At 41.3% G+C, this 27,085-nt stretch overlaps 1 protein-coding gene across 3 annotated transcripts in view; it reads left to right on the top strand.

The window, feature by feature from the left end:
- The window catches only part of gria4b (glutamate receptor, ionotropic, AMPA 4b), a 158,803-nt gene that overhangs the window by 46,749 nt on the left and 84,969 nt on the right, over window positions 1-27,085 (top strand). The gene's annotated exons all lie outside the window — the stretch shown is intronic.

Genomic DNA, 27,085 nt, shown 5'->3' with positions numbered 1-27,085 from the left:
GAATTTACAGAGGCGCCCTGCATTTTCTCCGCTTTCCCCCCTCGCGTAGATAAAATGCAGCAGAGAAGCAGAAGCTCCTCCTGGCATTCCCTGGTAATCCAAACTGACGCTTACCTTTAAGTTGTAAATAACTGCCTGCCCTCCTACTTCCCCCCTCTCCCGCGCCTTTGCTGGATAACTCTGCAAGTATATTGTGTGCTTTTTGATATTTTCTGCATGTCTGAGCTGCTTTCAGCGCTTTCTAAAAATAGGACAAATCTCTACAGTGGTTAGTGCAAGGTAGCGCAGGACAAAACGTGTCAGCTGTGCGCCAGCAGTGGTGGGACCGGATCGCATAGCAATGTACATGAAATGTTTTTTTTCTCCTAATATATCACATTATTTTTTAGACAATTTCCCAAATAATCCTCATAATAACACTGTCAGCTGTCTAAATATTAAGCACGCTTGTGCAATAATCAAGTCAAACAACCGTGCAATAAATCTGACCTTTGTTAAGTTTTCAAAGTTCACTCGTTGGTGACAAACTGTCAGATCAGTTCATTTCTTTGGTAATTCTCCGAAGCTGAAGTTAGCGATGCTCTTGTATTGAAAGTTTATATTCTGACCCTTTTAGAGCTGCAGGGCATCTGTGTTAATAATAAAGTGGTATATTTTTAAAGGTGCATTAATTAATTTTAATTATTTTTGACTGCTTAGGGGCAGCAGAGCAGGATGGAAACTCAAAATTTGACATTTTATCACCTTCTAAAGTCGTTGAATGCGTTACATAACATCTGCCTCCTTTCACATACAGGAGACTAGAGAGCCACATTTTTCACTGCTTTATGAAAGTACACTTTATTTCCACAAGTCTTCACTCACCCATCCAGATCATTAAAATCAAGTCTACCAATCACTTCCATGGCCACAGGTGTATAAAATCAAGCACCTCTGAATACATACTGCTTCTACAAATGTTTGTGAAAGAAGGAGGCGCTCCAAGCAGCTCCATGATTGGATGCTACCTGTGCAACACCTCCAGTAGTGGAACTGGGAATGACTCATAAAGTTGAAGGCCATATAAAATCACAGAGTGTTGTCAGTGGTCGCTGGAGTGAACCCAACACGATAGAAGACCTTTGAGATGAATTAGAGACTCCAGGCCTTCTTGTCCAACTTCACAAATGTGGTTCTGGAAAAATGGTCAAAAATTCCCATGAACACACTCATAAAACTTGTGGAAACCCTTTCCAGAAGAGTTGAAGCTGTTATAGCTGCAAAGGGTGGGTGGGCATCATATTAAACACCATTAATTCAGGAAGGGATGTCACATAAATTAAAATATCCATGTGAAGGAAGACGAATGAATGACTTTGGCAATAGTAAGTAAGCAAGTAAGTAAAATGTATTTATATAACACTTTTCACAGATAAAAATCACAAAGTGCTTCACAATAAAACCAGAAATATTAATGAAATCATAATATAAAAAACAATGAAAAACTTAATTAAAGGCTCATTTGTATAAAAATGTCTTCAGCTGCTTCTTAAAGAAGTGTCTGGAATCGAGGCATGAGGTTTCAACAGGTCAGAGATATACTGGGGAGCTTCACCAAGAAGGGCTCTAAAAGTTACAAATCAAATTTTAAAATGAACCCTAAAATTAGCAACCAATGAAGAGAAGCCAAAACTGAATATTAGACAGACTTACAGTATAAGTCAGTTCTAGTTCAGTATCCATTAATTCCTCAGAAAGATGCCTGGCTTTGTCAACATGCACTTAAGCTGAGCATGCAATTTGCTGATCCATGCACCACTACTTATTTTTGGATGCTAAGAGATAACAAGGTGTGGAAGTAGTAAGTGACTGCTAGTCACAAGTTTGTCAACCAGGAGATCCCAGTTCAAGTCCTGTTTTGGTTTCTGTGGTCTTTACCCGTGACAGCTGTACTAGGGGAAACACATTAAGTGCAAAGTTTGGATTTTTGGGGGATGTGGCAGCTTTCCTTGACAGGTGAGACACACAGTCAGCTCTAGCCCCCACCTGACTGATAGACGTCAGCTCCACTAATCTGACTCACTGACATCTGCACTATGTGTCTGGTGTTAGCTTCTTTTGTACATTTTAAAGCAATTATCCAAGCGCTACAATGAGCTCAAAGGGGTTAGCAAGCTGCAAGTTGGTGATGGTTTTCTGTAACGTCAGCACTCCAAATGTTAAAATAAAGATATGTGATTTTAATCTCACAAAAAATCCCCGGAATATGTTAACAAAATCTCTGCAGGGACTCTACAATACATCTAGAGAGCCCATAACATTCTGTCCATTTATGTTTTCACTGCTTTACCACTGCAGTGGCCTTAAAGTAAAAAAGCTTTTTAAAAAAAGAAGATTGAGTCACAACAAACAAAAGAGTTTCACCCCCTCTGGGATAAGAATATAATGGTCCGTCATCCCAATGGTGGAGGTCATGAACTATGAAAAGGGGAGGAGATTTCAGGGCTATCCTGAATTAGTTCTTCAGGCATGTTTCATGAAAGCAAAGTTTTAATCAATGGAGGGAAAAAAGCATCTTTAGTTTGTAGGAGTCCTTGAGATCTGCCTCATCACAACAGGCTAGAAGGTAGGACATTGGATTATTTGGTGATAAAAACCCAACTCATCGCTATGATTCTTCACAAAAAGGAGCCACCTGAGTGGATCCACATGAGTGAGATTGTCATGAATGGAAGTGTAATACGTGATGTAATTGAAATGAGTGAGGAGGAAGGTTGAATCATGTAGGGAGGAGGAGTGTATAGCTGCAGTGGTGGAAGGAGGTGCATCTTGATCCTAGGCTGTTGTGGCTACTGCGATATCACTCTACTTCCTGCCCTCTTCTTATATCCTGTCCTCTCTCTGCCCTAAACCTTGTAATCCTCTTGTTTCTCCTTTTCCTGACTCATAGCTTTGATTTGCCTCTCCTCTGATACAGACACACACACACACACACACTCACTGAGTCATGAATATTCATTTGTTTGCCCAAATCCTGTTCTTGCACTGTTTACTTTGATGCTCTGGAGACAGAGCTCGAGGAAGCCCCAGTATTTGGATGTGTGTGCGTGCACGTGTACGCATGCGTGTTCCCAGTGTGTCCCATGCATCTCTGAGGATGAGCGGATCTGACAGCATCGGCCGAAAAAGAACCGCTGTCCTCAGACCGAGAATCTCCGCGCTCTGCGAGTGTACATGTGCACGCGTGCGTGTGCGGGCACGGTTGTCTTCCTGTGTTTATGTGTGTATGAGTGTGGGTGGACACGTCGTCTCAGAAATCAGTGAAGCAGTGTGCTTCCTCTTTTTTAATGCCCTTTCCCATGATGTCTCAGTGTGTGTGCGCACATGTGTGCACTTCTGTGACCTAAAACAGATCCTGTTAGCGATAATATTCATCTGTGGGTAGCCGGTCGGAGCCCACGGCGCAGCTCTGAGCTGGGCCTCAGGCTCACAGCAAACCAGCGGCCACCTGACTAAGCTCAGCAGAGGGAGGCCTCGTGGTGCAGCTCTGCCCCCAGGCCCATGCAGTGCTTTCTGTCAATCCAGTGAGTCATAAACTATTAGCTAACATGCTAACACGGTCTCACGAACCCACAAAGACCCTGCGTGGCTCAAGTTCACATTATATTTAATAGAATTAGAATAGAATAGAATAGAATTCAACTTTATTGTCATTGCACATGCACAGGTACAGGGCAACGAAATGCAGTTTGCATCCATCCAGAAGTGCTTTAGTGATATAGATATATTACAATATATATTAGCAATAATATAGATTTGCACTCTAAACCCCACACACAGACATTTTCTTACCATTGTGTGCTATTATACGAAATATTTAATATTTCTATATAATAGAAGATGAAATAAGTATCATATAAAAGACTCTCCAGTGAGAATTGGCAGCAGAAATATTACATAGAAGCAGACAGTCCCTGCTGCTAATGCACATGGTCATACATTAACGGGCTGGCACAGTTATTCACACATGTACACAAAAACACACACACATACCACATGGTGTCATTTGTTGTGTCTAGCTGTGTTTGAGAAGTGTTGTGTATCACACTCAGCTACTTTTCCTCTTGTCAGCTCTATGTCTATGTCAGCACATATGGTGACATTTCTGCATGTGCAGGTGTTCATCTGTGACGTAGCCCCTGCTGCATTCAAGGGTTGTGGCAAATGTTGAACACTGAAAGATTTTTTTGTGTCCATTTGCTGTCTAATGACCTGGCTGTTGCTATAAAGCCAAATGTTCTGGGTTTTTGAACACAGGGAGTGCTCCTTTATTGAGTTTGCATGTTCCTCCGTGGTTGCGTGGACATCCTCTCCACAAGCGTGCTGATTTACTTCCTGGTTAAATAAAGGTGTCTATTATCAGTTTGCTATGTAACGGTTCCCTTGCTCTTATTCTGAAAATTCAGTCACTGCTAAACAGGCAGCCTCATTGACATCTGGACTTCTTTAAGTTGCTTGAAGACATTTCACCTCTCATCCAAGAAGCTTCTTCAGTTCTAAGGTCAAATGGTTGAGAGTCCCAGATTTAAGCCCTGTGGGAGTTTCCCCCCAAGAGGGACAATTCACCCCCTAATCACACGATCCTCTACCTAATCACACAAGCCAAGGTTTGAAAACGGGTGTAGGTCACTATCAGCTTTCCAAGCTCCTTAGACTATGATGACCTGGATGACTGAGAACCTTCACAGACGCCTTGACATCAATCCGCTGATTCTGTAGACAGGATCTTTGTGAGGTGGATGGAGTGGAGGGCCACTCTATCCAGATCCTGGTGGAGAACTGGTTCATGCTTCTGTCTAAGGTGATGGAGTTCATCTGCAGGATGAAAGACTCACTGGAGAAGCATCTGATTATGTTGCTTATATTGTTTTGTTAGATTTTTGTAGGATTAGGATCCAAAATGCAATACACAAGAAGCAGACTGCAATCACTTTCTGCCCGACGATCACTTTCTGGTAGATGATCACTTTTTGGCACACCACATGGAGCTAAGGGGGCAAAACAATCGCATGAGTGCTGCTGTTTGACTGAGGAATAATAAAGTAGTCGTGGTAAGCCAATCACACGACCACTTTAAGATGACAAAGCAACAAGGTGATATATACCAGTTTTTAAATTGTGTTGATAGGCCAAACCAGAGTCATACCTGACCAGGTATCAGGCTGTGATGTTCTCCTTTATAGTGGACAGAAATTACTTTTTTGGAGTGGCACAAATAATTTGTGTGGCATCTTATTGAATGCAGAACAGCTGATTGTTCTGTAAATAGTTTGAAATGGTTATTTAAAAAAAGGGTAAAAGGTAAATGGCTGCACATAACTTTGTTGTTTGCAAAACTTGTGCATATAATTTTAAAATTGACAATTTATATTTGCATTTAAAGTTATGAAATATGATTCATTAAACATGTTTGTGGTTGTTACAGTAAAAAATATAACTTTTTCTACTCTAATTTTAAGTTTTTTGTCTGATTTTAGATCAATTGTGTTAGTACAGTATGTCAAAATGAAAACATAACTGTAAATTCAGACACGTGAGGTTGTGCTGAACAGGATGATACTAAACAAGGCAAAGTAAATAGTTTTTAAAGGTGAAATGTAGAGGAAACATCAAAAGTGGTTAAAATGGCCAATTATACCCTGGACCCCAGAGGGTTAAACATTTTTTTTAAAGTAACACCATAGTTACTTTTCAAGTAATTAATTACTTTTAGAATCTTGTAACTCAGTTACCAACTCAGTTACTTTTTTGAAGAAGTAACTAGTAACTATAATTAATTACTTTTTCAAAGTAACTTGCCCAACACTGGAGACAAGTCATGAGAGACGCACACTAATAAACAGCGGCTTGATATCACGAGTACCGGGGAAGGCATGTTTTTATATTTCCTTCAAAAGTAGAAACTTATCGATGTAATATTTTAAAAATTAAAGACAAAGTTTGTGCACATTGTACACATGCAGACATATGAGCGTGCACAACACCACCAGCATAATCTGGATCTGTGGGAATCACTGGTGTAGGCTTGCTTTACTTTTACATTAGTGACACAGAAGCACTGAAGTAAAGATAAATGTGTTTGGAACATACTTAGCACATGAATAGTTATATTACATACTACATTATGACAGCATGCGCGTGTTAAATGAATAAGGTCAGCTGTCAGTAACTGAACAAAAGGTCATGGATTACCAAACTTATTAGAATAGAATAGAATGCCTTTATTGTCACTATACAGTTGTACAATGAGATACAGAGCATCTCCTACTCAGTGTAAACATGCTGGTGGGGGGTACAGTTCTGCAGCGCTATGTACATATGAACAGTATTAACATAGGGAAAAACACACATATATATAAAATGTACAATATACAAGCCGTAAGTAATATGTAATAAATAGTGTTATGTATATACATTTAAGTTATTGCACATGGAATTGGTATAAATAGTGTTATGTATATACAGTTGAACTATTGCACATAGAATTGGTATTGCACAGTGGTGCTAGAATTGATTATCAAAGAAACACGACAATAATGATCGAATTACATGGTAATCCCAACCTGTTCTTCATCTTTGATCGTATGTTTGTGATACCACTGCGTATACAGAGTCCCCCCTCCCGTGCACTGGACTGTACAGCAGCTGTGTGGTGACACAGGTGATGTCTGTACTAGACGAACTGCTTGAGTATAATGGCCAAATTTCCCGTGGAGCGAAGAAATGTCTGACAGCTGCTGTAACTCAGTCGGTACAATTATACAGCAGCAGCACCGCTGATCAAGAGAGGAGCCATACTGCAGCTTATTGGTCTTCTCGCTGACACGCTCCCATGTGGGCAGTTATGCATGTCTCACTGAGTGTTCACTGGACTGTGTGGCTTCCAGCTTCACGTGAGCGTTGGACCTATTTAGGCTGATAGGCGTTATATTTAAAACCACAATCATTTTGAAGCTTGTGAAGAAACAAGAAGGTAGGGTGGACGTCTTCGGGCAAGAAGGCTGTAAATAAGGAACACCTTGCCTCGTGCAGTCATTTTCTCTGTAGGAGGTTATGAGACAGGAAAAGAAGAACTAATGAAATGTATAAATCAAGAGGGGTTAAATTGGTCCAGGGCTGTCTGCGGCTGAGCCAGAAACAATTACTCTTTAAAGTCACCTGGGAACGTCCAGCCTCACTACATTCATCTTCAACACGGATAAATATTTTTAGTGACAGATATCTTAATAATTTAAAAAATGACTTTTTTTTCCCCCCCTTTTTCTCTTTTTCCTCATACCATTAGGGCTAATAACTCTAGGCAAATTACAGCGGTAGAGTAGATAAAGTGTTGAACCTTTCAATAAGGTTTCTCTTTTTACTGTGAAATCAGATGGCATGGCTTTACTGGTAACAAGTTAGAGAGGAAAAGAGACCAAAAACTGTCATGAGGCCTCTTTTTCTTACATGAATGTGATTGTAAATTCGTCTATTCTGCTTAGACAACATATATCACACGTTGGTTTTCATTAAATATTTAACAAGACATTGACTGCTTGAGATTAAGTAGGTAAGTGCTACGATACAAGGCCAGACATGCCATCACCAGTCCAGCCAATCTATCTATACATTAGCGTAAGGCGACCGTGGCTCAGGGGGTTGGGAAGCTCATCTTGGAAGGTTGCCGGTTCGATCCCCTGCTCTGTCTGTCTTGGTCGGCTTGGGGAAGAGACTTCACCTACCACCTACTGGTGTTGGTCAGAGGGGCCGATGGCGCGATATGGCAGTCTGTCCCAGGACAGCTGTGGCTACAACTGTAGATTGCCTCCACCAGTGTGTGAATGTGAGAGTGAATGAATAGTGGAATTGTAAAGCGCTTTGAGGGTCTCGAAAGGCGCTATATAAATGTAATCCATTATTATTAATTCTTCCACTGTTTGTGCTAGTGGTTCAAATGAAATCAGGTAAACAGTTCTTGGCAGTGATGTTTGGTTTATTATGGTAATTTCATACAGTTGACTACGGAAGAGGATTAGGGCCACTGGAAAAAAAAAAGTCAGAATTCTGAGAAAAAAGTCAGAATTCTGACTTTAATCTCAGAATTCTGACTTTTTTCTCATAAAAAAAAAGTCAGAATTCTGAGATTAAAGTCAGAATTCTGAAAGGATTCAGAATCTCAGAATCTCAGAATTCTGAGAAATAAGTCAGAATTCTGACTTTAATCTCAGAATTCTGAGATTAAAGTCAGAATTGTTTTGTTTTTTTTCCAGTGGCCCTAATCCTCTTCCGTAGTTGACCAATTGCGGAAGCTCCATTTTTGGGGGGGGACAAACTGATCAGAGAAAGGAGAGCTGGGATGCAAAAATGTCTGGAAATTGTTTTATTGTGAAAACTGTAAAAGTTAGTGTGGAAAAAAAATCTCACACATGAATATTATTAGGTCAGCTTTCAAGTTGAAAGTGTTAGACTGTGCAGGAAGAAAAAAAAATCTATTTCTCACTTTTAAACAAAAGCCTCTCGTACTCTGATAAAAGGGACACTTTCACATTATGTTGGAACTAGAAATACTTTTTTTGTAGTTTGTAAAGAGTTAATGAGAAGAAACCTCCAGTAGCAGTGTACCTCAAACAGAAAGGGAGAAGGGCAGCTCTCAACCCTATTTCATAAAAAGTTGTTTCCACACAACAAAACCAGACTTTCTTTCAATTTTAAGGGGACACATTTCAGTGTTTTCTCAGTTTCAAAGACAAATAAAATGTGCAGGAAATTCATAAGAATTTCACCAGTTAAACTGGGGTTCTTATACTTTCTCAATCCTGTTATTTTTAGACTTCACTGTGTTTACATTTAAAAAAAAATTTAAATTCACATTTTAAGTCAGAGATGAGTTCAGAACTTAAACGATAGAAATAAATGATGAAATAAACCCTTTCTCAACCTTAAATGTGGTAAATGTTTTGCTTCCAATACATCTGAGTTGTTATTGGCAGCTCCTTGAAGGTGGCCAGGACATAGGAAGGGCTGCCCTTACAATTTGGACCCGGAAAGTTCAGCTCCAGTTTCTAGGTTGGAATGAAAATGGGTGCATTTTGAATCTATAGTTATATAATTTTGATTACATGTGGTACTGTAGGCTTTAGATTGCCTTTGCAGGAAACGACGCAGGCTACAATTTAGCATCACTGCTCGTCATTTTATTTCATTAACGTTATCCACTTTCCACTCGTACAGCTGAGTCAGAGATGTATTAAGTTATTGCAAATATAAATCCAACATTTCCTACTGCTTCTAATTCCCATTAAAGTCACTGAACCAGGGAAACAGAGGGTGGCTTTTAATGTGAGGCAGCCACTTGGTGATTTTTTTTTTCCACCAGGTTAGCGCCAATGGAGAGGAGTGGGAAAACGCTAATTGTGCACATAAAGTTCATTTAGTTCATAGAGTTTGTTTTTAATCGAGCTTTAAGAAACAGATTTGCTGCAGCTGAAGGTTGCAGTACAGTGTGTATTCATGAGGGAGAGTCCAACTTAAGATATTCATTCGTGTCTTAGAGTGACACCAGCTCAGGGCTCAGTATATAATAGTCAGTTTTTCACACTTTGTCAATATTTGACAGCCATCTGTCTCTCAAACTGTCCTCTGATGAGGAGTTGTTGTTTTTTAAATACCTGGACCTACCTACCTACCTAAATACCTAATTAATTTACATCTGCAGGAAATTAAAGATTCACAGTGTTCAACACCATCCTTTCTCTTATCCATGATTACTTATGTTTAATGTTTTTAAAAGTGGAAGCAAATGGAGGAAAACTGGAGGCTGACAAACTTGTAGCTAAAAGCAAAATAGCGTCAGCCGCAGTCTGAAGGGTTTAAAATCCTTAATCAGAATCAATCAGACCAATCCAAAGCTTTGGTTAAAAACTGTTCAGAAGAAAAATCCTACCATATAAATACTGAGTACTGCCAGACTGCCTTCTAACTGTGCATGAGTGCCGTCTTGATTTCAAAGGGAGTGATAAAAGGGCGTGCTGCTTGAATTATTTGGGCTATGATGATCTGAGAGGATCATAAACAAACCAAAGGGAGATTAAACTTACATGGGAGCTAAATTGCAGCTAAAAAGTAAAAGTGGAATCACATCTTTTCTTGGTTTGAGCAACTTTGCCTTTAAACATATCCACTTCTCACAGTTTCTCAAAGTACTTTACAGGTTGGTTGTTCCAACTGTCTTGGAGAACTTGTCATATTTCTTCTTTGTTTTAAACTTCATCTGTCTTTTTTTCCCTCCCTATAATCCCAGACTGCCTTCATGATGCTGAGGTCAGGGCGCTGTGGGAGCTTCACCATCTGTTGCACGACTCCTTGTTGTTCTTGTGGCTCAAGATATTACTTTATGACTCGGGCATTATGTGATGGGGTCGTTGGCATGCCACAGAGTAAATTTAGGACTGAACAGATGCAAGCCTTAAGTGGTATTGTGTAATGAATAAGAATTTAAACTAAAATGCTTAAACGGTTTGTTCTATGTTTCATAGCATAAATAACATTATTTTTGTGTGTGGGAGGATGAGTGAAATCAGTAGCTGTAAAACTTAATTTTCTTTAACTTTGCTACATTAAATGTTTTTCACCACTCACCATCGGTGGTGAAGTGGTTAATACTAATGCCTCACAGGAAGTACCGTGTTCGAACCTCCTGGTCTGTGGTCCTTCTTTGAGGAGTTCTCCTTGTGACTCTGTTGGTTTCTTCTGGCTTTCTAAACACTCACTTGTTGGATCAGGTGGATCAGATTTTAAATTGGCAGGAGGCTGTCTATCTGAGAGAGTGAGGTGGTCTGTCTCTCTATGTTAGCCCTATAATTATACCTGACCTGTCCCGGATTTACCCTGCAGCTGTTAAAGTCTTCATCCCAATCAAGTTGGATCAATGGTTAAGGACAAGGATGGATGGTTTGGCCGTGCTCTACTCCCATTCCTCCCAGACTACTTTGTCCAGAGAACATGTGATCGTTTCTACTCAGTCCAAGAATTTTTGGAAGGAATCTCTGTCATTTTTAAAAAGAGAAAAATCCCAGAAACAATTTAAGGAATCCGTCTGATTCCAGGAACCCAGTTACCTGGAATCAGATGCGGCAATTTTCTGTGCATCTTAAGACGTATGTGTCTGATACTGTGATTTACTCATGAAAGTAATGAATTAAACAAATATTTCAGGTCAGGTCTTATATGTGGAGAATAAAAAATGCCTTTGGTGAAATTCCTGCAAATGTTTTTATTTCACTGACATTCTTCCATAGGAGCACCTTGATTGGCTATTATCCATCATCTTCCTGTAACTCTCCCTCTCTTGCTCTCCATCTCTGCCTCTCTTTCCCCCCCAGTTAGCTCATGTTTTATTGATGCTAAGTGGTAAAGGATTTACGAGGAGTTTAGTTCACTCATCCCTCGGTGCTTGCATTATTCACACTTTGGAGCGTTTTGTGCCTCTTGGCAATCCCTCCGAGGATCTCTGCTTCATTACTAACTGTTATATTTGTTGTTGTTTTTTTTTTAAAAAAATTAATGTAGAAATTTAACATGCTGATATATAGTGTATGCAGTTGCTGTGCTGATGCACTTTATATGGCTGACTCACCACTGTAGTTGTATTTTACCCATCTGTTTTCCCACAGGGGCAACAACATAGGACGTAGGAGTCCACTGGCAGGAGTATACGTTTAATGTAATTGTTTAGCTGCAGTTCAGATTGTGATTGTGCATTTTTCTGCATGTCACCAATACACGCTAACTCTTTGCCAGTATGTAGAGCTTACAGCTTCAGATCTGATGGATTGGATGCAGTTTATTCGATTACGTTTGTTTCCTGCAAGGTTGTAATGATGCTCTCTGAATAAATTCCACACAGACATCCATAAATATGTTTAGCTGGTTGTTTACTTGCTGTTCTCTGGGTTTGTTTTGTTTGAATTTCAGCGGTTTGTCCTTTTTGATAGGGCCAAAAAAACAGAAGTTGTTTTTTTCACAGGATAATGAGAAGGTTTGAAGGTATTTCATATTAAAAAAGCTCTGGTTGACACGCACCATAGTTGCTTCCTTTAATTCTCTTAGCATTCAATCCCAGGCTGCCTGGTTTTATGACAGGGTGAAAGGAAAATGAGAGAGTGCACCGAGGGGGTAGAAGGAAGAGGAGTGTGTAAATGATGTGCAGAGCTTCATCTCCCCTCCTACCCAGCACCACAACCACCACCACCACTCTTTAACCCAGGGCATGGTGGGAGACAAAGTCAAGCAGAGAGTGCGTGCATGCATGTGTTCCTGCGTACATTTAAGCATGTGAGTGTGCCATGAGACGTGGTCTGTCAGTGGGATGCACAGCGCTGCTGTCTAGTGGGTCTCTCTGCGCATGATTGTGTATGATGTCAAAGGAAAGTCGTGCACGCATGCATACATACACGCATGCAATGTGCAGTTGAATGCACGCAGGCGCACCTTATTAAAGCTGACACACGTGCGCACACACAGGCAATGAAAGGAGGCAGCAGTGTGCTTTTGAGGTGGCAAGTTCAACTGTACTGCATTTTTATCATTCTCTGTTACATGCGAGAGTTGCTGTGTTTTTGAGAAATGCTAAGAATGTAAATGTAGGGTTTATTCACATTTATGCAAGAAAAACCCTGTGAAAGTTTCCCTCTGACGCTGTGTTATGTCATCTTTAGTGCTTTCCTATAAAGTGCTGAAAGACTATCCTGTATTTATCTGCAGCATACAACATTGTGTAATGGTAATCAGGGCAAAAACAAAGCCACGGCTGATGGGATTGCTGGTCATGGTGTGGGCATTTAAGTTCAGCATGATCTAAAATCTGAATTACTCACCACGTGCTAAGTGGAGGGGAGACTTAATATAACTGCAGTAATTCATGTCTAATTAAGGGTTTAACTCTTGAGGGTCAGCTGCAGTAGTATTCACTTTGACTTGTTAGCTGGCATAAAAGTTACTTGTTCCGCCATGCCATTGAACCCTTAAATAAATGTAATGCGGGCTTTAATGAAGTCACTGTATTGTGTCTGACAGTATTTGTGTTAGGAGAGGTATTGAACTGTGTGAGACGGATTGCCGGATTGCGCGCTGCTGTGATTCCTTTCAAAATGGCTGCCTGCCCAGCGTGAGCGCTGTGTACGGTCGTTCAGATAGTGATGGTTTCTTTTCATCTGGACCGCTCAGACATAGCCTGTATTGATTTTTTTTTTTTTTTTTTACCTCGTTGAAACTATTACAGACACAAAGGCGTTTCTTTCTGTCCTCTTTCATAAAAGACCTCCGCTCATGGTGCTGCTGGCTTCTTGGTGAGATGATGAAGATGTCTTCCTACAATCGAACATCTTTAAGAGATGATGATCCCTTGGAGAATTACTTGAAACGCTGCTGTTGCAAAATAATGTTTTGATTACTTGTAACTTTGGAAAGTTGGTGTCAGTGTCACTTTGGTCAACTCCTGATGGTGAAAAATCAGAAAAGTGGGAGAAAAATCAGGGGAAAGTGTTGTAAATGTGTCTAAAATGACACTAAATGCACACGAAACTGTAGCATAATCACAGTAATTAAATTTTTTCCACTCACTGTTTGTCACCTCAGTGACTACGCTGCCTTTGATAATAAGTTATTATTTTTCTCTGGCGCTCCTCCACAGGAAAGAGTGCTGCTCGCTGAGCCTTGTTCTTCTGGAGGTTTAAGTTTTCCCCTTTCCACTGTCGTCAAGTGATTTTTTTTTTTTTATGTTTTCTCTGTATTATATTCTTTATCTTACAACACAAAGCTCCTGTTTGGTCCCTCCATCCTTCCATTTTCTTCGCTTATCCGGGGCCAGGTCGCGGGGGCAGCAGCCCAAGCAGAGAAGCCCAGACCTCCCTCTCCCCAGCCACCTCCTCCAGCTTATCCAGGGGAACACCAAGGCGTTCCCAGGCCAATCTCTCCAGCGTGTCCTGGGTTTGCCCCGGGGCCTCCTCCCGGTGGGATATGCCCAGAAAACCTCGCCCAAGAGGCGCCCCGGAGGCATCCTTGTCAGATGCCCGAACCACCTCAGCTGGCTCCTTTCGATGTGGAGGAGCAGCTCTACTCTGAGCCCCTCCCGAATGGCCGAACTTCTCACCCTATCTCTAAGGGAGAAGCCAGCCACCCTTCGGAGGAAGCTCATTTCCGCCGCTTGTATTCGCGATCTTGTTCTTTCGGTCACTACCCACAGCTCATGACCATAGGTGAGGGTAGGGGCGTAGATCGACCGGTAGCTTCGCTTCGCTTTTACGCTCAGCTCTCTCTTTACCACAACAGACCGGTACAGCGTCCGCATCAACCAGCCAGAAAAGGTTGGAGTGCCCACTCCGGGTCAGGGACGAGACCCTGCCCCAAGTGGAGGAGTTTAAATATCTCGGGGTCTTGTTTACGAGCGGTTCCTGTTTGGTGTTAAATACAATTCAATTGAAATAAATTAAAACAATCAATCCTATGAGAAGACAATGAGCATAGAGAATTTGACATCTTCCTCCTAAAACTTTACTCAGTTTAGACAAAACCTCTCATGCACCGTGCTTCTTCTGTCAGTATTCATATGAGAATAAAATCTGTATCAATCCACAGCCTAAAAATGCACTATTTCCCCCTTTTTACCCCTTTATCACCAAAGTATCATTCAGCCCCCTGGACTTATTTAGTAATTTTGGCTGTAAAATTACAGAATTCTCACCTTCCAGGAACCATTTGAATCCTCTTTCTGGCCCAAAATGGTTCAGGGGTTACGGGAATGTGAAGCAGACATGGTTCAGACAGCAGTACCTTGTGATTGCTTTGTGGCATTGTTATACACTAAGTATCCCCATAAAGCTTTTCTTCTCTCTTCTTTCCGAGACTGTTTGAATTTTGTCCCTAGCACAAATGGTAACTGAGCTACGGTCATTTAAAGAGCGCCTGTAAAATGGGTCCACTGCTGGTTTAAAAAAAGGATGAAGTAATGTTTGGTAAAAACTGCATCTGTACCCCAGTGTTAAGGATATAGATTGCAACTAAAGAAAGGTTAGTATAGATTTAACAATGATTTAGTCACACATTTACAAGCACCTTACTACTTATTAACTAATGCATATTAAAATAACATTAAAACAAATTGTTACCTACGAATGTCATTGACGCTGTATGTAAAAATACATGCAGAATTGTGACTCATTGGTCAGAAATGTGGGGAAAAATGCACCTTTTCATTAATATTCAGTAAATTGACTCCCAAGCCTCGGATGTTTTTGCTCTGGCACAAGTGGTAAATAATGGAGGTTTGTTCTGTGGAGCTGCGATCGATATATTGATGGGCCAGAGGTCGGAGGCAGTCATCATCAAACGGCCCTGTGCTGCGAGTGGGGCCTGACACCTGCGGGACCAAGGGGAAAGTGTGTCCATGGCAGTAGACCATATTCAGCCGTCCACTGATTTACACAGAGCACTGATGACAAAGCAGTTTTACCGTCCCGGCGTCCTGCCAGTCGATAGGAGCAGACTGGGAAAGCGGTAGTGAGTAGGCCTTTTGCTCATCTCTGCTGGATGAGGTTAGTTTGAGATGATTCCTACAGAGGATGCACTTCAGCTAGAAGCGATGATATAAGTTAAATTCAGATGAGTGTTATGTAAAATGACGGGAGAGCTTCTGGTGCATCACTCAGTTAGTGTGTCACACGCAGAAGGTCTGGCCCATTGATCAGACTGAGCTGCACTGAATGTGTGTGTATATATGTGTGTGTGGGTGTACTCTGACCTGTTTGTGCAGTGGAGTGTGAGGCCAGCGGATGCTGTTTCAGGGTCACTGCTGGTGTGGGACTAAATGGACCAGTCCAGGAGGCCGGCCTGTCACTAGCGGCCGCCCCCTCACTGTCAGTACTACTGCTGTCACATCACTACTGGGTCATATAGAGCAATCAGTTTGATGCAGCCTGACTCTGATGGATTGCTACTATTGGCCTCTGTGGTGTCTTTGCGCTGCAGCAAGCCTGCTCTGAGTGTCTCAAAAACACACGAGAATTGTCACATCGCAGACAGAGTACAAGTCCTTTTGACATTTTTGTGAAATTAAATTCTTTTTTCTGTGTGTGTTTCAGGTGCTTTAAAATAGTCACATTTTGTTGCAGCTTTTCAGAAGTTAGGAATGCCACAAAAAGGGAGCCAAATGGTATAACTGCCCCTTAATTTACTTGTTTTGTATGATGTAATAATAAATTAGAGAGAAGCTGGAAATGCTTAATTGGACTTAAGGAGCACGAAGTACAAGATGGCAGTGTGTAACTCCATTAACTTGCTTACTTTGATCCTGTGTGAGCAGATTCACTTGGCATTATACCTCCTATATGCCGTAGAAATTAAAGATTAATGTACCCATTAGCCCACCCAGGGACTTGCCAAATGGAAAAATCAGGTCAGGTCATCAGTCTAAAGTCCAAGGATGATCAGACCTGTAGATTCAGCCAGGGGTCTGGTGGATCTGTCATTATCATCTCATTGTGTAAGGAGTATTTGGCTACCTACTGTGGCCTGGGAATATCATCAATCATCAGGACACAATCAGTGCCCTAATGATTGACCAAATGTGCAAACTGCATGCATGAGCATGCTGATATTAAAAACAATTTAATAATGAATCTTTTTGGCCACCTGGGGGCAGCTGAACATCCTGTAAACACACTGCTGATTTTTATTAGTTTATAGAGTTTGTATTAGCAGGCAGCTCAGTTCAATTGAGTTTTATCTCTATGGGAATATTTCAGAACTACAGTTGTCTGAGGGGGCTTTATATGGTAAAGTGAAGACCAATATTAGAGAGAAAAACCCAATAAACACACACAAAAGGATCACTTGGCGACAGTGAGGAGGAAGAACTCACTTTGAACAGGAAGAGACGTCCAGCAGAACCAGGCTTGGGGAGGAGGGGCAGCCATCTGTTGCAACTTGCTGGGGTGTAAGAGGAAGGAGAAGAAATGAAAGGACAGTATGGGGACACAGAGGAAGAAGACAAAATTAAATGGTATGCAGCATTAGAACAAGTGCTCTGTTCATCATGGGAAGTCCCTCAGCAGCCTGAGCCTAAAGCACAGGATGGTTCAGAGTCACCTGATCCAAGTTTAACTATAAGCTTTATGAAAAAGCAAACGTTTAACCAGAATATTAAATATAAAGGTGTCTATCTCCCAATTGTTATGTTTTTTATATGTATCCCAATCTGACAATGAATGTAAGTCCAGTCTACACCCTCTTGTTGGCTTTGTTTTGATGCGATACATATGTCTGTGAGGGTGGAGTTTGGACTTTGAGGAGAGCACCCAAAAGCCTTAAAATGAAACCAGTGGGCTAAAGAATCCTAAAGACATGGTACAGTTCCTTGAGTTGCAGTTCGAAGAAGTTATTTAATCTATTTATGATATAAAAATACTGAGCTCTACATAATGGCTCTACATAACACTCGTTTCCAGCTCCGTATGTTTTATTCGTTGCCTCATGTGTGTGCCTGAGAGGTCATTTTAGACAGAGTTGTATGCTTGAGAGGGCAACATCTGAGACTGACATCATACAGAGCCAGGTTTAGAAAAACCTGTCAGAAAGCAAGCATTCAGAAGTCATTTAGTGCAGATGGAGCCTGAGATTTTTATTGTTTTTCGGGCTCATAATCTCAATTACTTCAGACTTTAACATTGTTTAGAAAATCAGTAACAGTATTAAAGGTTGTAAATGAAGCATGGTGGTCTGTTCCAGGCTGTGCTAGTTAAACACATAAAACACGAGTATCTCATTCTTCAGAGGATGTGCTTCTGCAGAGTACGTTGCGGGAGTACTAAAAGAAAGACGAAAAGAAAACTGAGGCAGTGTTATTTATAGGTTAACGTCAGAGTGCAGTAAAGTTGCTATATCTTTACTTTTAAAATAAAACCAACTCTGTTATAGGTTCCTACAGTTTTTCATGGTGATGCATGTAGTTTCTTCCAAGCAACTCAGAAAACTTGCCTCAGTTCTTTTGTGGGTTTATGCTCTCTCAGCTTTATCTCTTAATGCGATCCCAGAGTGACTCCAGCAGGACTGCTTGCTCTTTGTCTGGCCAGCAGTAGTTCTTCAACTTTGGTTGACTTTCAGGCCAATGAGACACTTCCATGGTAATGCACAAACTATCTGAATGTTTGTTATCATACAGGCTTTTTTTTTTTTTTTTTTTTTTTGCCCGAAATCCAGAATCCTCACACTACAGATAGTAGAGATCCCAGTGGATGAGCAGGCGTAGGCCAGGCTTCTATCTGTTTGTGGTTTTGATTGATTCCATGTTCAGTGTGGAGGCAATCTTCTTTAATGAAATGAATGATTCTCATTATTTGCCATGTGGCATGTGGCATACACCCATATTGTGCCCTCCACTCTGCCAGAGCTTCCCTGGACACGGTGATCCCGTTGGCAGATTCTAAGTGAATGGGAATAATAAAGGGAAAAAATAATAAAAGGAAGTGCTTTGTTATTCTCACAGTTGGCCAGGATGTATAGTGAGAAACCGTGTGGAATATTTCAGCATCAGAGGTAGCACGTCTGAAAGACTGCCAAACGGGCAGCTGCTTTGGGATTTTTGAGCCTTCCGTTGATGTTTTTGATGATGATTTTAAAAATGATTTGTGCCTGGAAGAGTTTTCCTTTAATAGGGTAGAGAGGACATTATTTCTGGTTTTACTTCTACTCCACTAAAACAGGGAAATAGGTTTAGGTTAATAGTACAAAAGACAATCAATAAATTAACAAATAAATGATGATATCTAACCCTAACCCCTAACCCTAACCCCTAACCCTAAGAAAACAAGCTAACTTTCTTATTATTGGCTCCTGAGTGTAAACAGAAGTTTTAAATAGCAGAGGGGTGGTGCTGTGTATCTTAGGCCTTAGACACAGAAACCTACAGACTGGTCAGCAACACCCTGGCAACAAAAAATGCTAGGGAAAAGTGAATTCCCTGAGTGGTTGATAATTGGTTTCCAACAATCAAAGAGCTAGGTGCAAATAGGGAGACTTAGACTGTTGACCTTCAAAATAAAAGTTGCAACTTTTAAAATGTGCTAATTGCAGGGAGGAGGCGAATGCTATACATCGTTTGGCCGATTGGTTTCACATAGGGATCAACAACTCCCCAGCCTTTATAATATACAGTTTTCCCTAGCAACCATTGTTGCTAGGCCTGTGCCTGAGATAACTATATGAAGGAAATCAACCTTCACTGATCTTATACAGAACCAAGAGTAGAAAACAAGCATTTAAAACAGTCTTAATGCTGAAGTCGTGGAAGATGGCTGCTCCTTCCTGAGCATGGTCCTGTTAATGCAAATGCTTTCTTATAGTGCGTCATCTGATTGTTCAGGTTTTCTCTGTTTTATTGCAGTCTTTACCTTACAACATAAAGTGCCTTAAGGCAGCCGTTATTGTGATTTGGTGACATGTAAACAAAATCAAATTGAATTGAATTCTGTCTTTTTGTCCTGTAGCTTTAATATTCAGTCAACAGGGACACAAATCTTTGCCCACAAATGTGTTAAACATAAAACAAAAGGATTTGAGTTCAGTATTTACGTAGTCCATGTACTGTATGTGATAGTAGCATTTCAGTGGTAATACTGTTAGTTTTGTTTGAACTCTAATGAAAACAGGCAGTAATTGGAGACAGAGACGGTTTTAATTTCAGCAGCTTTACTTACATACGTGTTGTTATTCAATCTGGTGTTTCTGCGTAACAGCAGCTCGCCATGCACAGCGTGGGTGCGGGCTGACATATATTCAGGATTCAGTGAAGTGTGTGCGTGTGTGTGTGCTTGTGTATCTCTGCGTGCGCTGATGTCATCCTATCCCTGGAGGGGACATCAGTGGGCTGTGTGGATTTTCCAACCTCTGCACTCCTTTCTTGGTTGAGTGGACTCTCTCCCTCTCTCCCTGTTTGCCCCCATCCTTCAATGTGGAGACACACAGTAGGTGTTAATAACTGTGTGGTCTTAAAGGACCATTTGTGGCCATAAGTGGAGATATTTGGCACTGTGATACATTGCTGCAATCAGGCTATGTAAAATGTAATTATTCTTTCTTTTCCCCTCCAATGTTTAGATCTTCTCTAAATACATAAAAATGATCCGAAACCTGAGCTTTTGTTGGCTGAAGGAAATGCTAATAGCTTTGAAAAGCAAACCTTGAAGATAGCTTAGGAAGATTTCAGGTTAAGGTTAAGAAGACAACCCTCCTCCCGCAGCTCTTACCTCTCTTTCTACATATTTAATCTATGGTTCATTTTTGTTTTGGCTTTTTGGTTGGTTAAACATTAAATAAATATCCTCAGAGGTCAAACTGAGCTGAGTGTCAGTAAAGCTGATCAGCTAAAAAAAAAAAAAAACGAAAAATAGAAGCATCCATAATTTCAGCTCTGTGGTCTTTTTTCTTTTGCACCATCTCTAAAAATGAGCCATCTGTTCTTGGCTTGAGTGCTTACTTTGCAGTACAGGTTTGTTTTGATGTCAGCGCTCCTGCTGGCTCAGCTGTCAATCAAAAACATACACCATTCTGCCCGCTCATAGGCTTGGAGGCTAAATTGGTCGGACACAGGCCTCCTAATCTAACGACGGAAAGCTGCATTCCCGAACCTGTCTGCACATTCAACTAGAACTTCAGACGGCCTGTAAAGTAGCATTACTGTTGCATATGCTGAAAGCCCCTTCCTTCTTTTCATTAACAGTGCAAAATTGAAGTTACTTTAAGAGAATATTTTACTGCAAAAACACTGAAAGGCTTGGGTTTCATTTGGCCAAGTGCAGTTCTCTGAATCTGTGGAGATAAAATAATTTAGCCCTCCCGCCCAACACCGAAACTGATTTTAAATGAGTCAGTCATGACTCAGGGAAAAGCAAACTTTAACAGTGAAGTTACATCATGTGGGGTGCCTTAAGGCATGGACATGGATTTGGGGGTGGGGGCAGGACAGGACACAGGGGACATGTCCTCTCTAATATTTAGAAAACATGAATTTGCCCACTCACTCTTTCTCTTAGAGGACTGTGCACAGTAAGCATAAATCTTGTTGAAACTTACCAAAGTCCAAAGGGCCTTAACGTATATTTATCATAAAGTGAAGCGAGGGGTTACCTCCACAAAGAAAAGATACAAAAGTACCCTGACGCCAGGCGGGAACAACTGAATGAGCTACACTCTGATGTCTCCAGCTATCCATTCGTCAATTTTTTAAAAGTCTTATCCAACCGAGGGTCACAGCGAGGCCAAGCCCTATCCCAGCTGACACGGGGCGACAGGCCTCCAGTCCATCACAGACCAAACACAGGGACACTCACATTCAGGCCTACGGTTGTTTAGAATCACCAGAGAACCTAACGTGCAGTCTTTAGGCTGAGGGAGGAAACCACTGCAGACTCAGGCTGATCATATATATCCACATTTACTAAACAGAGCAAAAGCTATGTGTACGCAAGCCCCAGCAGTGTTCACAGGTGTGGTTACTTTTAAGAGTGAAAAACAGAAGTTGTGTTGTTTTCTAAACAAAGGCACAGTCAGTTCATTTCAAAGATATAAGAGATTATTTTTTTACTATGTAAATATCAACTCCCCCCTTTGTTTTATGCCTTGAGAAAGGAACATGCAATCTTGTCAGTGCGTTTGCACTGCCGCAGCACGTTAAGTCCAAGGTTCAAACCTAGTGAGGCTGGCTGCACCTACGGTGGGGCAAAAAAGTATTTAGTCAGCCACCGATTGTGCAAGTTCCCCCACCTAAAATGATGACAGAGGTCAGTAATTTACACCAGAGGTACACTTCAACTGTGAGAGACAGAATGTGAAAAAAAAATCCATGAATTCACATGGTAGGATTTGTAAATAATTTCTTCGTAAATTAGGGTGGAAAATAAGTATTTGGTCACCTCAAACAAGGAAAATCTCTGGCTCTCACAGACCTGTAACGTCTTCTGTAAGAAGCTTTTCTGTCCCCCACTCGTTACCTGTATGAATGGCACCTGTTTGAACTCATCATCTGTATAAAAGACACCTGTCCACAGCCTCAAACAGTCAGACTCCAAACTCCGCCATGGCCAAGACCAAAGAGCTTTCGAAGGACACCAGGAAAAGTATTGTAGACCTGCACCAGACTGGGAAGAGTGAATCTACAATAGGCAAGCAGCTTGGTGTGAAAAAATCAACTGTGGGAGCAATCATCAGAAAATGGAAGACATACAAGACCACTGATAATCTCCCTCGATCTGGGGCTCCACGCAAGATCTCATCCCGTGGGGTCAAAATGATCATGAGAACGGTGAGCAAAGATCCCAGAACCACACGGGGGGACCTGGTGAATGACCTGCAGAGAGCTGGGACCAAAGTAACAAAGGTCACCATCAGTAACACACTACAACGGCAGGGAATCAAATCCCGCAGTGCCAGACGTGTTCCGCTGCTGAAGCCAGTGCATGTCCAGGCCCGTCTGAAGTTTGCCAGAGAGCACATGGATGATACAGCAGAGGATTGGGAGAATGTCATGTGGTCAGATGAAACCAAAGTAGAACTTTTTGGTATGAACTCAACTCGTCGTGTTTGGAGGAAGAAGAATACTGAGTTGCATCCCAAGAACACCATACCTACTGTGAAGCATGGGGTGGAAACATCATGCTATGGGGCTGTTTTTCTGCCAAGGGGACAGGACGACTGATCCGTGTTAAGGACAGAATGAATGGGGCCATGTATCGTGAGATTTTGAGCCAAAACCTCCTTCCATCAGTGAGAACTTTGAAGATGAAACGAGGCTGGGTCTTCCAGCATGACAATGATCCAAAACACACCGCCCGGGCAACAAAGGAGTGGCTCCGTAAGAAGCATTTGAAAGTCCTGGAGTGGCCTAGCCAGTCTCCAGACCTCAACCCCATAGAAAATCTGTGGCGGGAGTTGAAAGTCTGTGTTGCTCGGTGACAGCCCCAAAACATCACTGCTCTCGAGAAGATCTGCATGGAGGAATGGGCCAAAATACCAGCTACTGTGTGTGCAAACCTGGTAAAGACCTATAGTAAACGTTTGACCTCTGTTATCGCCAACAAAGGTTATGTTACAAAGTATTGAGTTGTATTTTTGTTATTGACCAAATACTTATTTTCCACCCTGATTTACGAATAAATTCTTTACAAATCCTACCATGTGGATTCATGGATTTTTTTTTCACATTCTGTCTCTCACAGTTGAAGTGTACCTCTGGTGCAAATTACTGACCTCTGTCATCATTTTAAGTGGGGGAACTTGCACAATCGGTGGCTGACTAAATACTTTTTTGCCCCACTGTATGAGGTGATTGGAGTGACTGTATCAACATGCCACACTAAATGCTGGAAATCACTTGGATGTTGACACAACAATGATCATTTTCATTTAGAAAAGTTGAGAATAATTATTTAAAGCTCTCCAGAATGCAGGAAATTAAGTGTCTGATTCTCAAAATTACATGGAAAACACTAACCCTAACTCACCCACCGTTTGTCTTAATGCATCCCTCTACGTGCTCACACAAAAATACATTTTGCCTTCAAGACCTTCCAACGTGGCTCCAATCTCCAGTCACTAGGGATAAATGTGTATTTCCTGACAGGTTGCTGGCTATCGCAGGGTCAAGTTGGTTGCAAAACATTGATTGCTAGCAGATTGTCGCAGTCATCTATAGTTTGCATGGAAGTTCCCGATTCGTCTGCAAACAATGGCCAACTAACCATCGAGTAGTAGTGAAACTTAAAAGCCTGCATGGCACTCCTCACAGTTCCACTCTTTGAGCAGTTTGGCCTGTGTTTGCAGCTGTGGTAGTTCCAACCATTTAACGCCACCAAACGGTCGAGGAACATTTTTCCTAGGCCGAGGCTTTCATGACTAGGGCTAAGTAGTGGTTTTAGCTGCCTAAATCTAACAAATTCCCTCTGGAAACGAGTCAGCTAAGTTTGAAAAGACTGAGAAACGCTACAAACTCCAGTTTCCTGAGTGAACGGCCCAGTTATCCCACAAGCTGCTTCCAGTGTAAACTGTCACTCTGAATATGGCCTCACCTGACTATTTCCTAAAGTCATTCTGGCTGAAATCCCTGAAGGCGAACTACTGTACAGTCTTGACTGTTTTTCCCCCTGGTAGTATAGTTCCCAGCACCTCTGTGGACTATAATTGTGTGTAGAAGAAGAGTGACTTTCCTTTTAGTTTTTTTACTGCCGCCTTGTTTGTTTCACTGAGGGAGGAAGATTAGAAATATGCACACTCTCTCTCCCCCTCTGTCTCAACAGCAGCGCACTGCACTCTCTGCATAGAAACAATGAGTTAGTCAGTAAAGCAGCTCTCTTGTTTACTTCCCCACCCCCAGTTTTCCTTTAACAACGGGAACATCTTGAGCTCTTCCTTCAGTTCGCCACTCACTCTGATTCTCCTCGCACCCGGAAACTGGCAGAGGACGCTCATTATCTTTACTCTCTGTTGTTGTTCCGTGTGTGCAGAAAGTGGGCAATTATAGTACAGCTCTAGTAGACAGCCAAACCTTTCTATAATGAGAAGATTTCCTCAAGCAGGACACATTGTGTATATGTGTGTATAGCACAGCTTGTGTATGCAAATGCAGGCGTTCCATTTAATTCAAAGTCTGACCAATAAACACAACAGACGCAGGTTCAGTTGGTGCTGCTTTTATGCCATGAAAGCAGAGCAGCATGAGCATGATGTGTTTTGTTAATGGGGAATATGTCCTCTAGAATATATCTAAACAACAGCAAGGGGAGTGATTTAGTTGTTGGTACTGTTGTTTTGCTGTTTAAATGGGAGACGGGAACAGCCTTTTTAGATGAAAGCATCAGAGGAAACGGACGTGTTTGGTTTTGATCTCTGTTTGCTGCATTCAGTGGCTCTCTTGAAAGGATTTAAAGTGGTAATCAGCGGGATAATGGTTTGTTATTTTGTCGCCAGTCATGGTGCTAAGCGCTTATTGCCGTGGTGATTTTTGCACCACATTTCCCACCAATCAATTGTCATTCAAAGCAGCGAGGTCTTAGTTAAATGCGATGGCTATCACTGCTCATATTAAGCGCTCGGTTCTTGTAAAATATCGCTTCCTGTGAGCGTGGGACTTGAATGATTTAAGATGTGTTTCTCTGGAGATGAGCCCTCATTGCATGTTGTTTTTATGCTGCTAAATAATGAAGTTATCATAGTGACGAATGTGCCGAATATAGGAAAAATGAACTGATACACAGCGTGACAAAATCCTTTGTTGTACACTTGATATTTGTTGTGAGAAAAATATATTTCAAAAAACTAGTTCATCAATGCATTGTGTTTGAGTTGCCCTAGTTTTCTCCCCTCGTGTGAAACAGATCCAGGGTCTGAGGAAGCTCTGGGCTCTGGGTTAAAAACAAAAGCCAGTGAAAAAGTATCAAAAACTAAAGTTCCTTTTGTGAGCACTTGATGCTCAGTACAAAAGAAAGTCAGTCCCTGTAGACACACTTTATTTTCCTCCATATTGATGTTTGTAACTCACTTTTTACATTTATTAGTCTTCCTTAGCCCATCTGTAACTCGTCCAGGATGCAGCAGTCACCTCTGGGTGCTTAGTATCATAAAATAAAGACCCTACAACCCCACAACCTATGAGTAGGCACCTGACAAAAGTGGGAAGGAAAAACTCCCTTTTACAGAGAAGAAACGGGCAAAACCAGCAGCCACCTCCTGTTACTGATTGGGGGTGAGGGAGAAAGACAAGACATTTAAAACTTTTATACATATAAAGCCCCACATGACCGAGCTCCTGCATATATAGCAGAGCCACTGAGACCATATAACAGCTGTTGGCCTTTTGTAAGTGTGTGTGCTGTATAAAAAAGTTATTATTAATAAAGTTATTATAGACTCCTGTGTTATAATGTTCCTTAGATCAGAAATAATCATCTTTACAGATTGTCACAAATGCTGGTTTTAGTCTCTGTGGCTCATTTTCCACTTCATGGGTGAATCTTTTTTAAACTCACCTGCAGTTTTGGGTGAAACTCCTTTCAGTGTAACCACACTTTACAGTGCTAAATTCAGCAGTTACAATTATATTGTTACTCACGTTCCAAAGGTTCATCAGTTACCTGCGCTCCAGGTAGATGGAAAGAAAAACGCACGTGTGGTACAATCAGCTGATTTCAGTTTGTATCTGGGAGGAGGAAAGTGGTGGAGCGGTCCTACAGCTATTCAGGAGTGGAGAATAAAAGATTCCTTTTATTGCACAAAAGGTCAAGAATGTGATGGTAAAGTTCAAACTGCATCCAGGGTAAAACAAAAGCAACACAACTTCGGCTCTTTGCGAAAATCTGCACAGACAGCATGCTAACACAAAGCTAACAGGGAACCCAGAGGGATGATGAAGCTGAATGCAGGCCGACCCCAGTAATACTAAATGCCTTTCCTTTTTTTTTAAATAATAACCCCGCCCCTGCTCGTCTGATTAAGCTTTGTTAAGGCTTGAATTTAATGCTTTCTACTTTGAATGCTTATAAAAGTCCCTTCACTCCCTTTGCATTGGTAAAGCATTTTTAAGGGTCTAAGCAGTTTCTGTTCCAGTTTTGTGACTGAAAGTCTTTTATTATGTTACCAATAAATTAGGATTTATCTGTGTGTGTACCCGGACTGTTTATGGATGCATTTTGCTAACTTAGCATTTGAAAAACCATAGTTGGATACTTCTGGCTCACGGCAAACACACAAGTAACCAAAATGGTGATGTCAAGTGGCTGCAGCTATCTTTTATATACAGTCTATGGCTGTAAACAATGTGAAAAGGGTCCCAAACCCAAAGAGAATTACCAACTGTGCACTTGGTATTTCCAGAAGAAAAAGAAAACTGTCACTACTTGTGTATATGTTATCATAACAATATAAAAATAAATCATTAGTTGGCGACTTCTTGACAATATTCAGTATAACTAAAGGCCTGAAAAGAACTTAAACTTCATTTCGCTTCTTTTTTCACTATATAAAACCT

The sequence above is a fragment of the Astatotilapia calliptera genome, chromosome 10, assembly GCF_964374335.1.
Source record: "Astatotilapia calliptera chromosome 10, fAstCal68.1, whole genome shotgun sequence".
NCBI lineage: Eukaryota > Metazoa > Chordata > Actinopteri > Cichliformes > Cichlidae > Astatotilapia > Astatotilapia calliptera.
The sequence above is the reverse complement of the archived record's forward strand: the minus strand, read 5'-3'. Positions and strand labels throughout refer to the sequence as shown.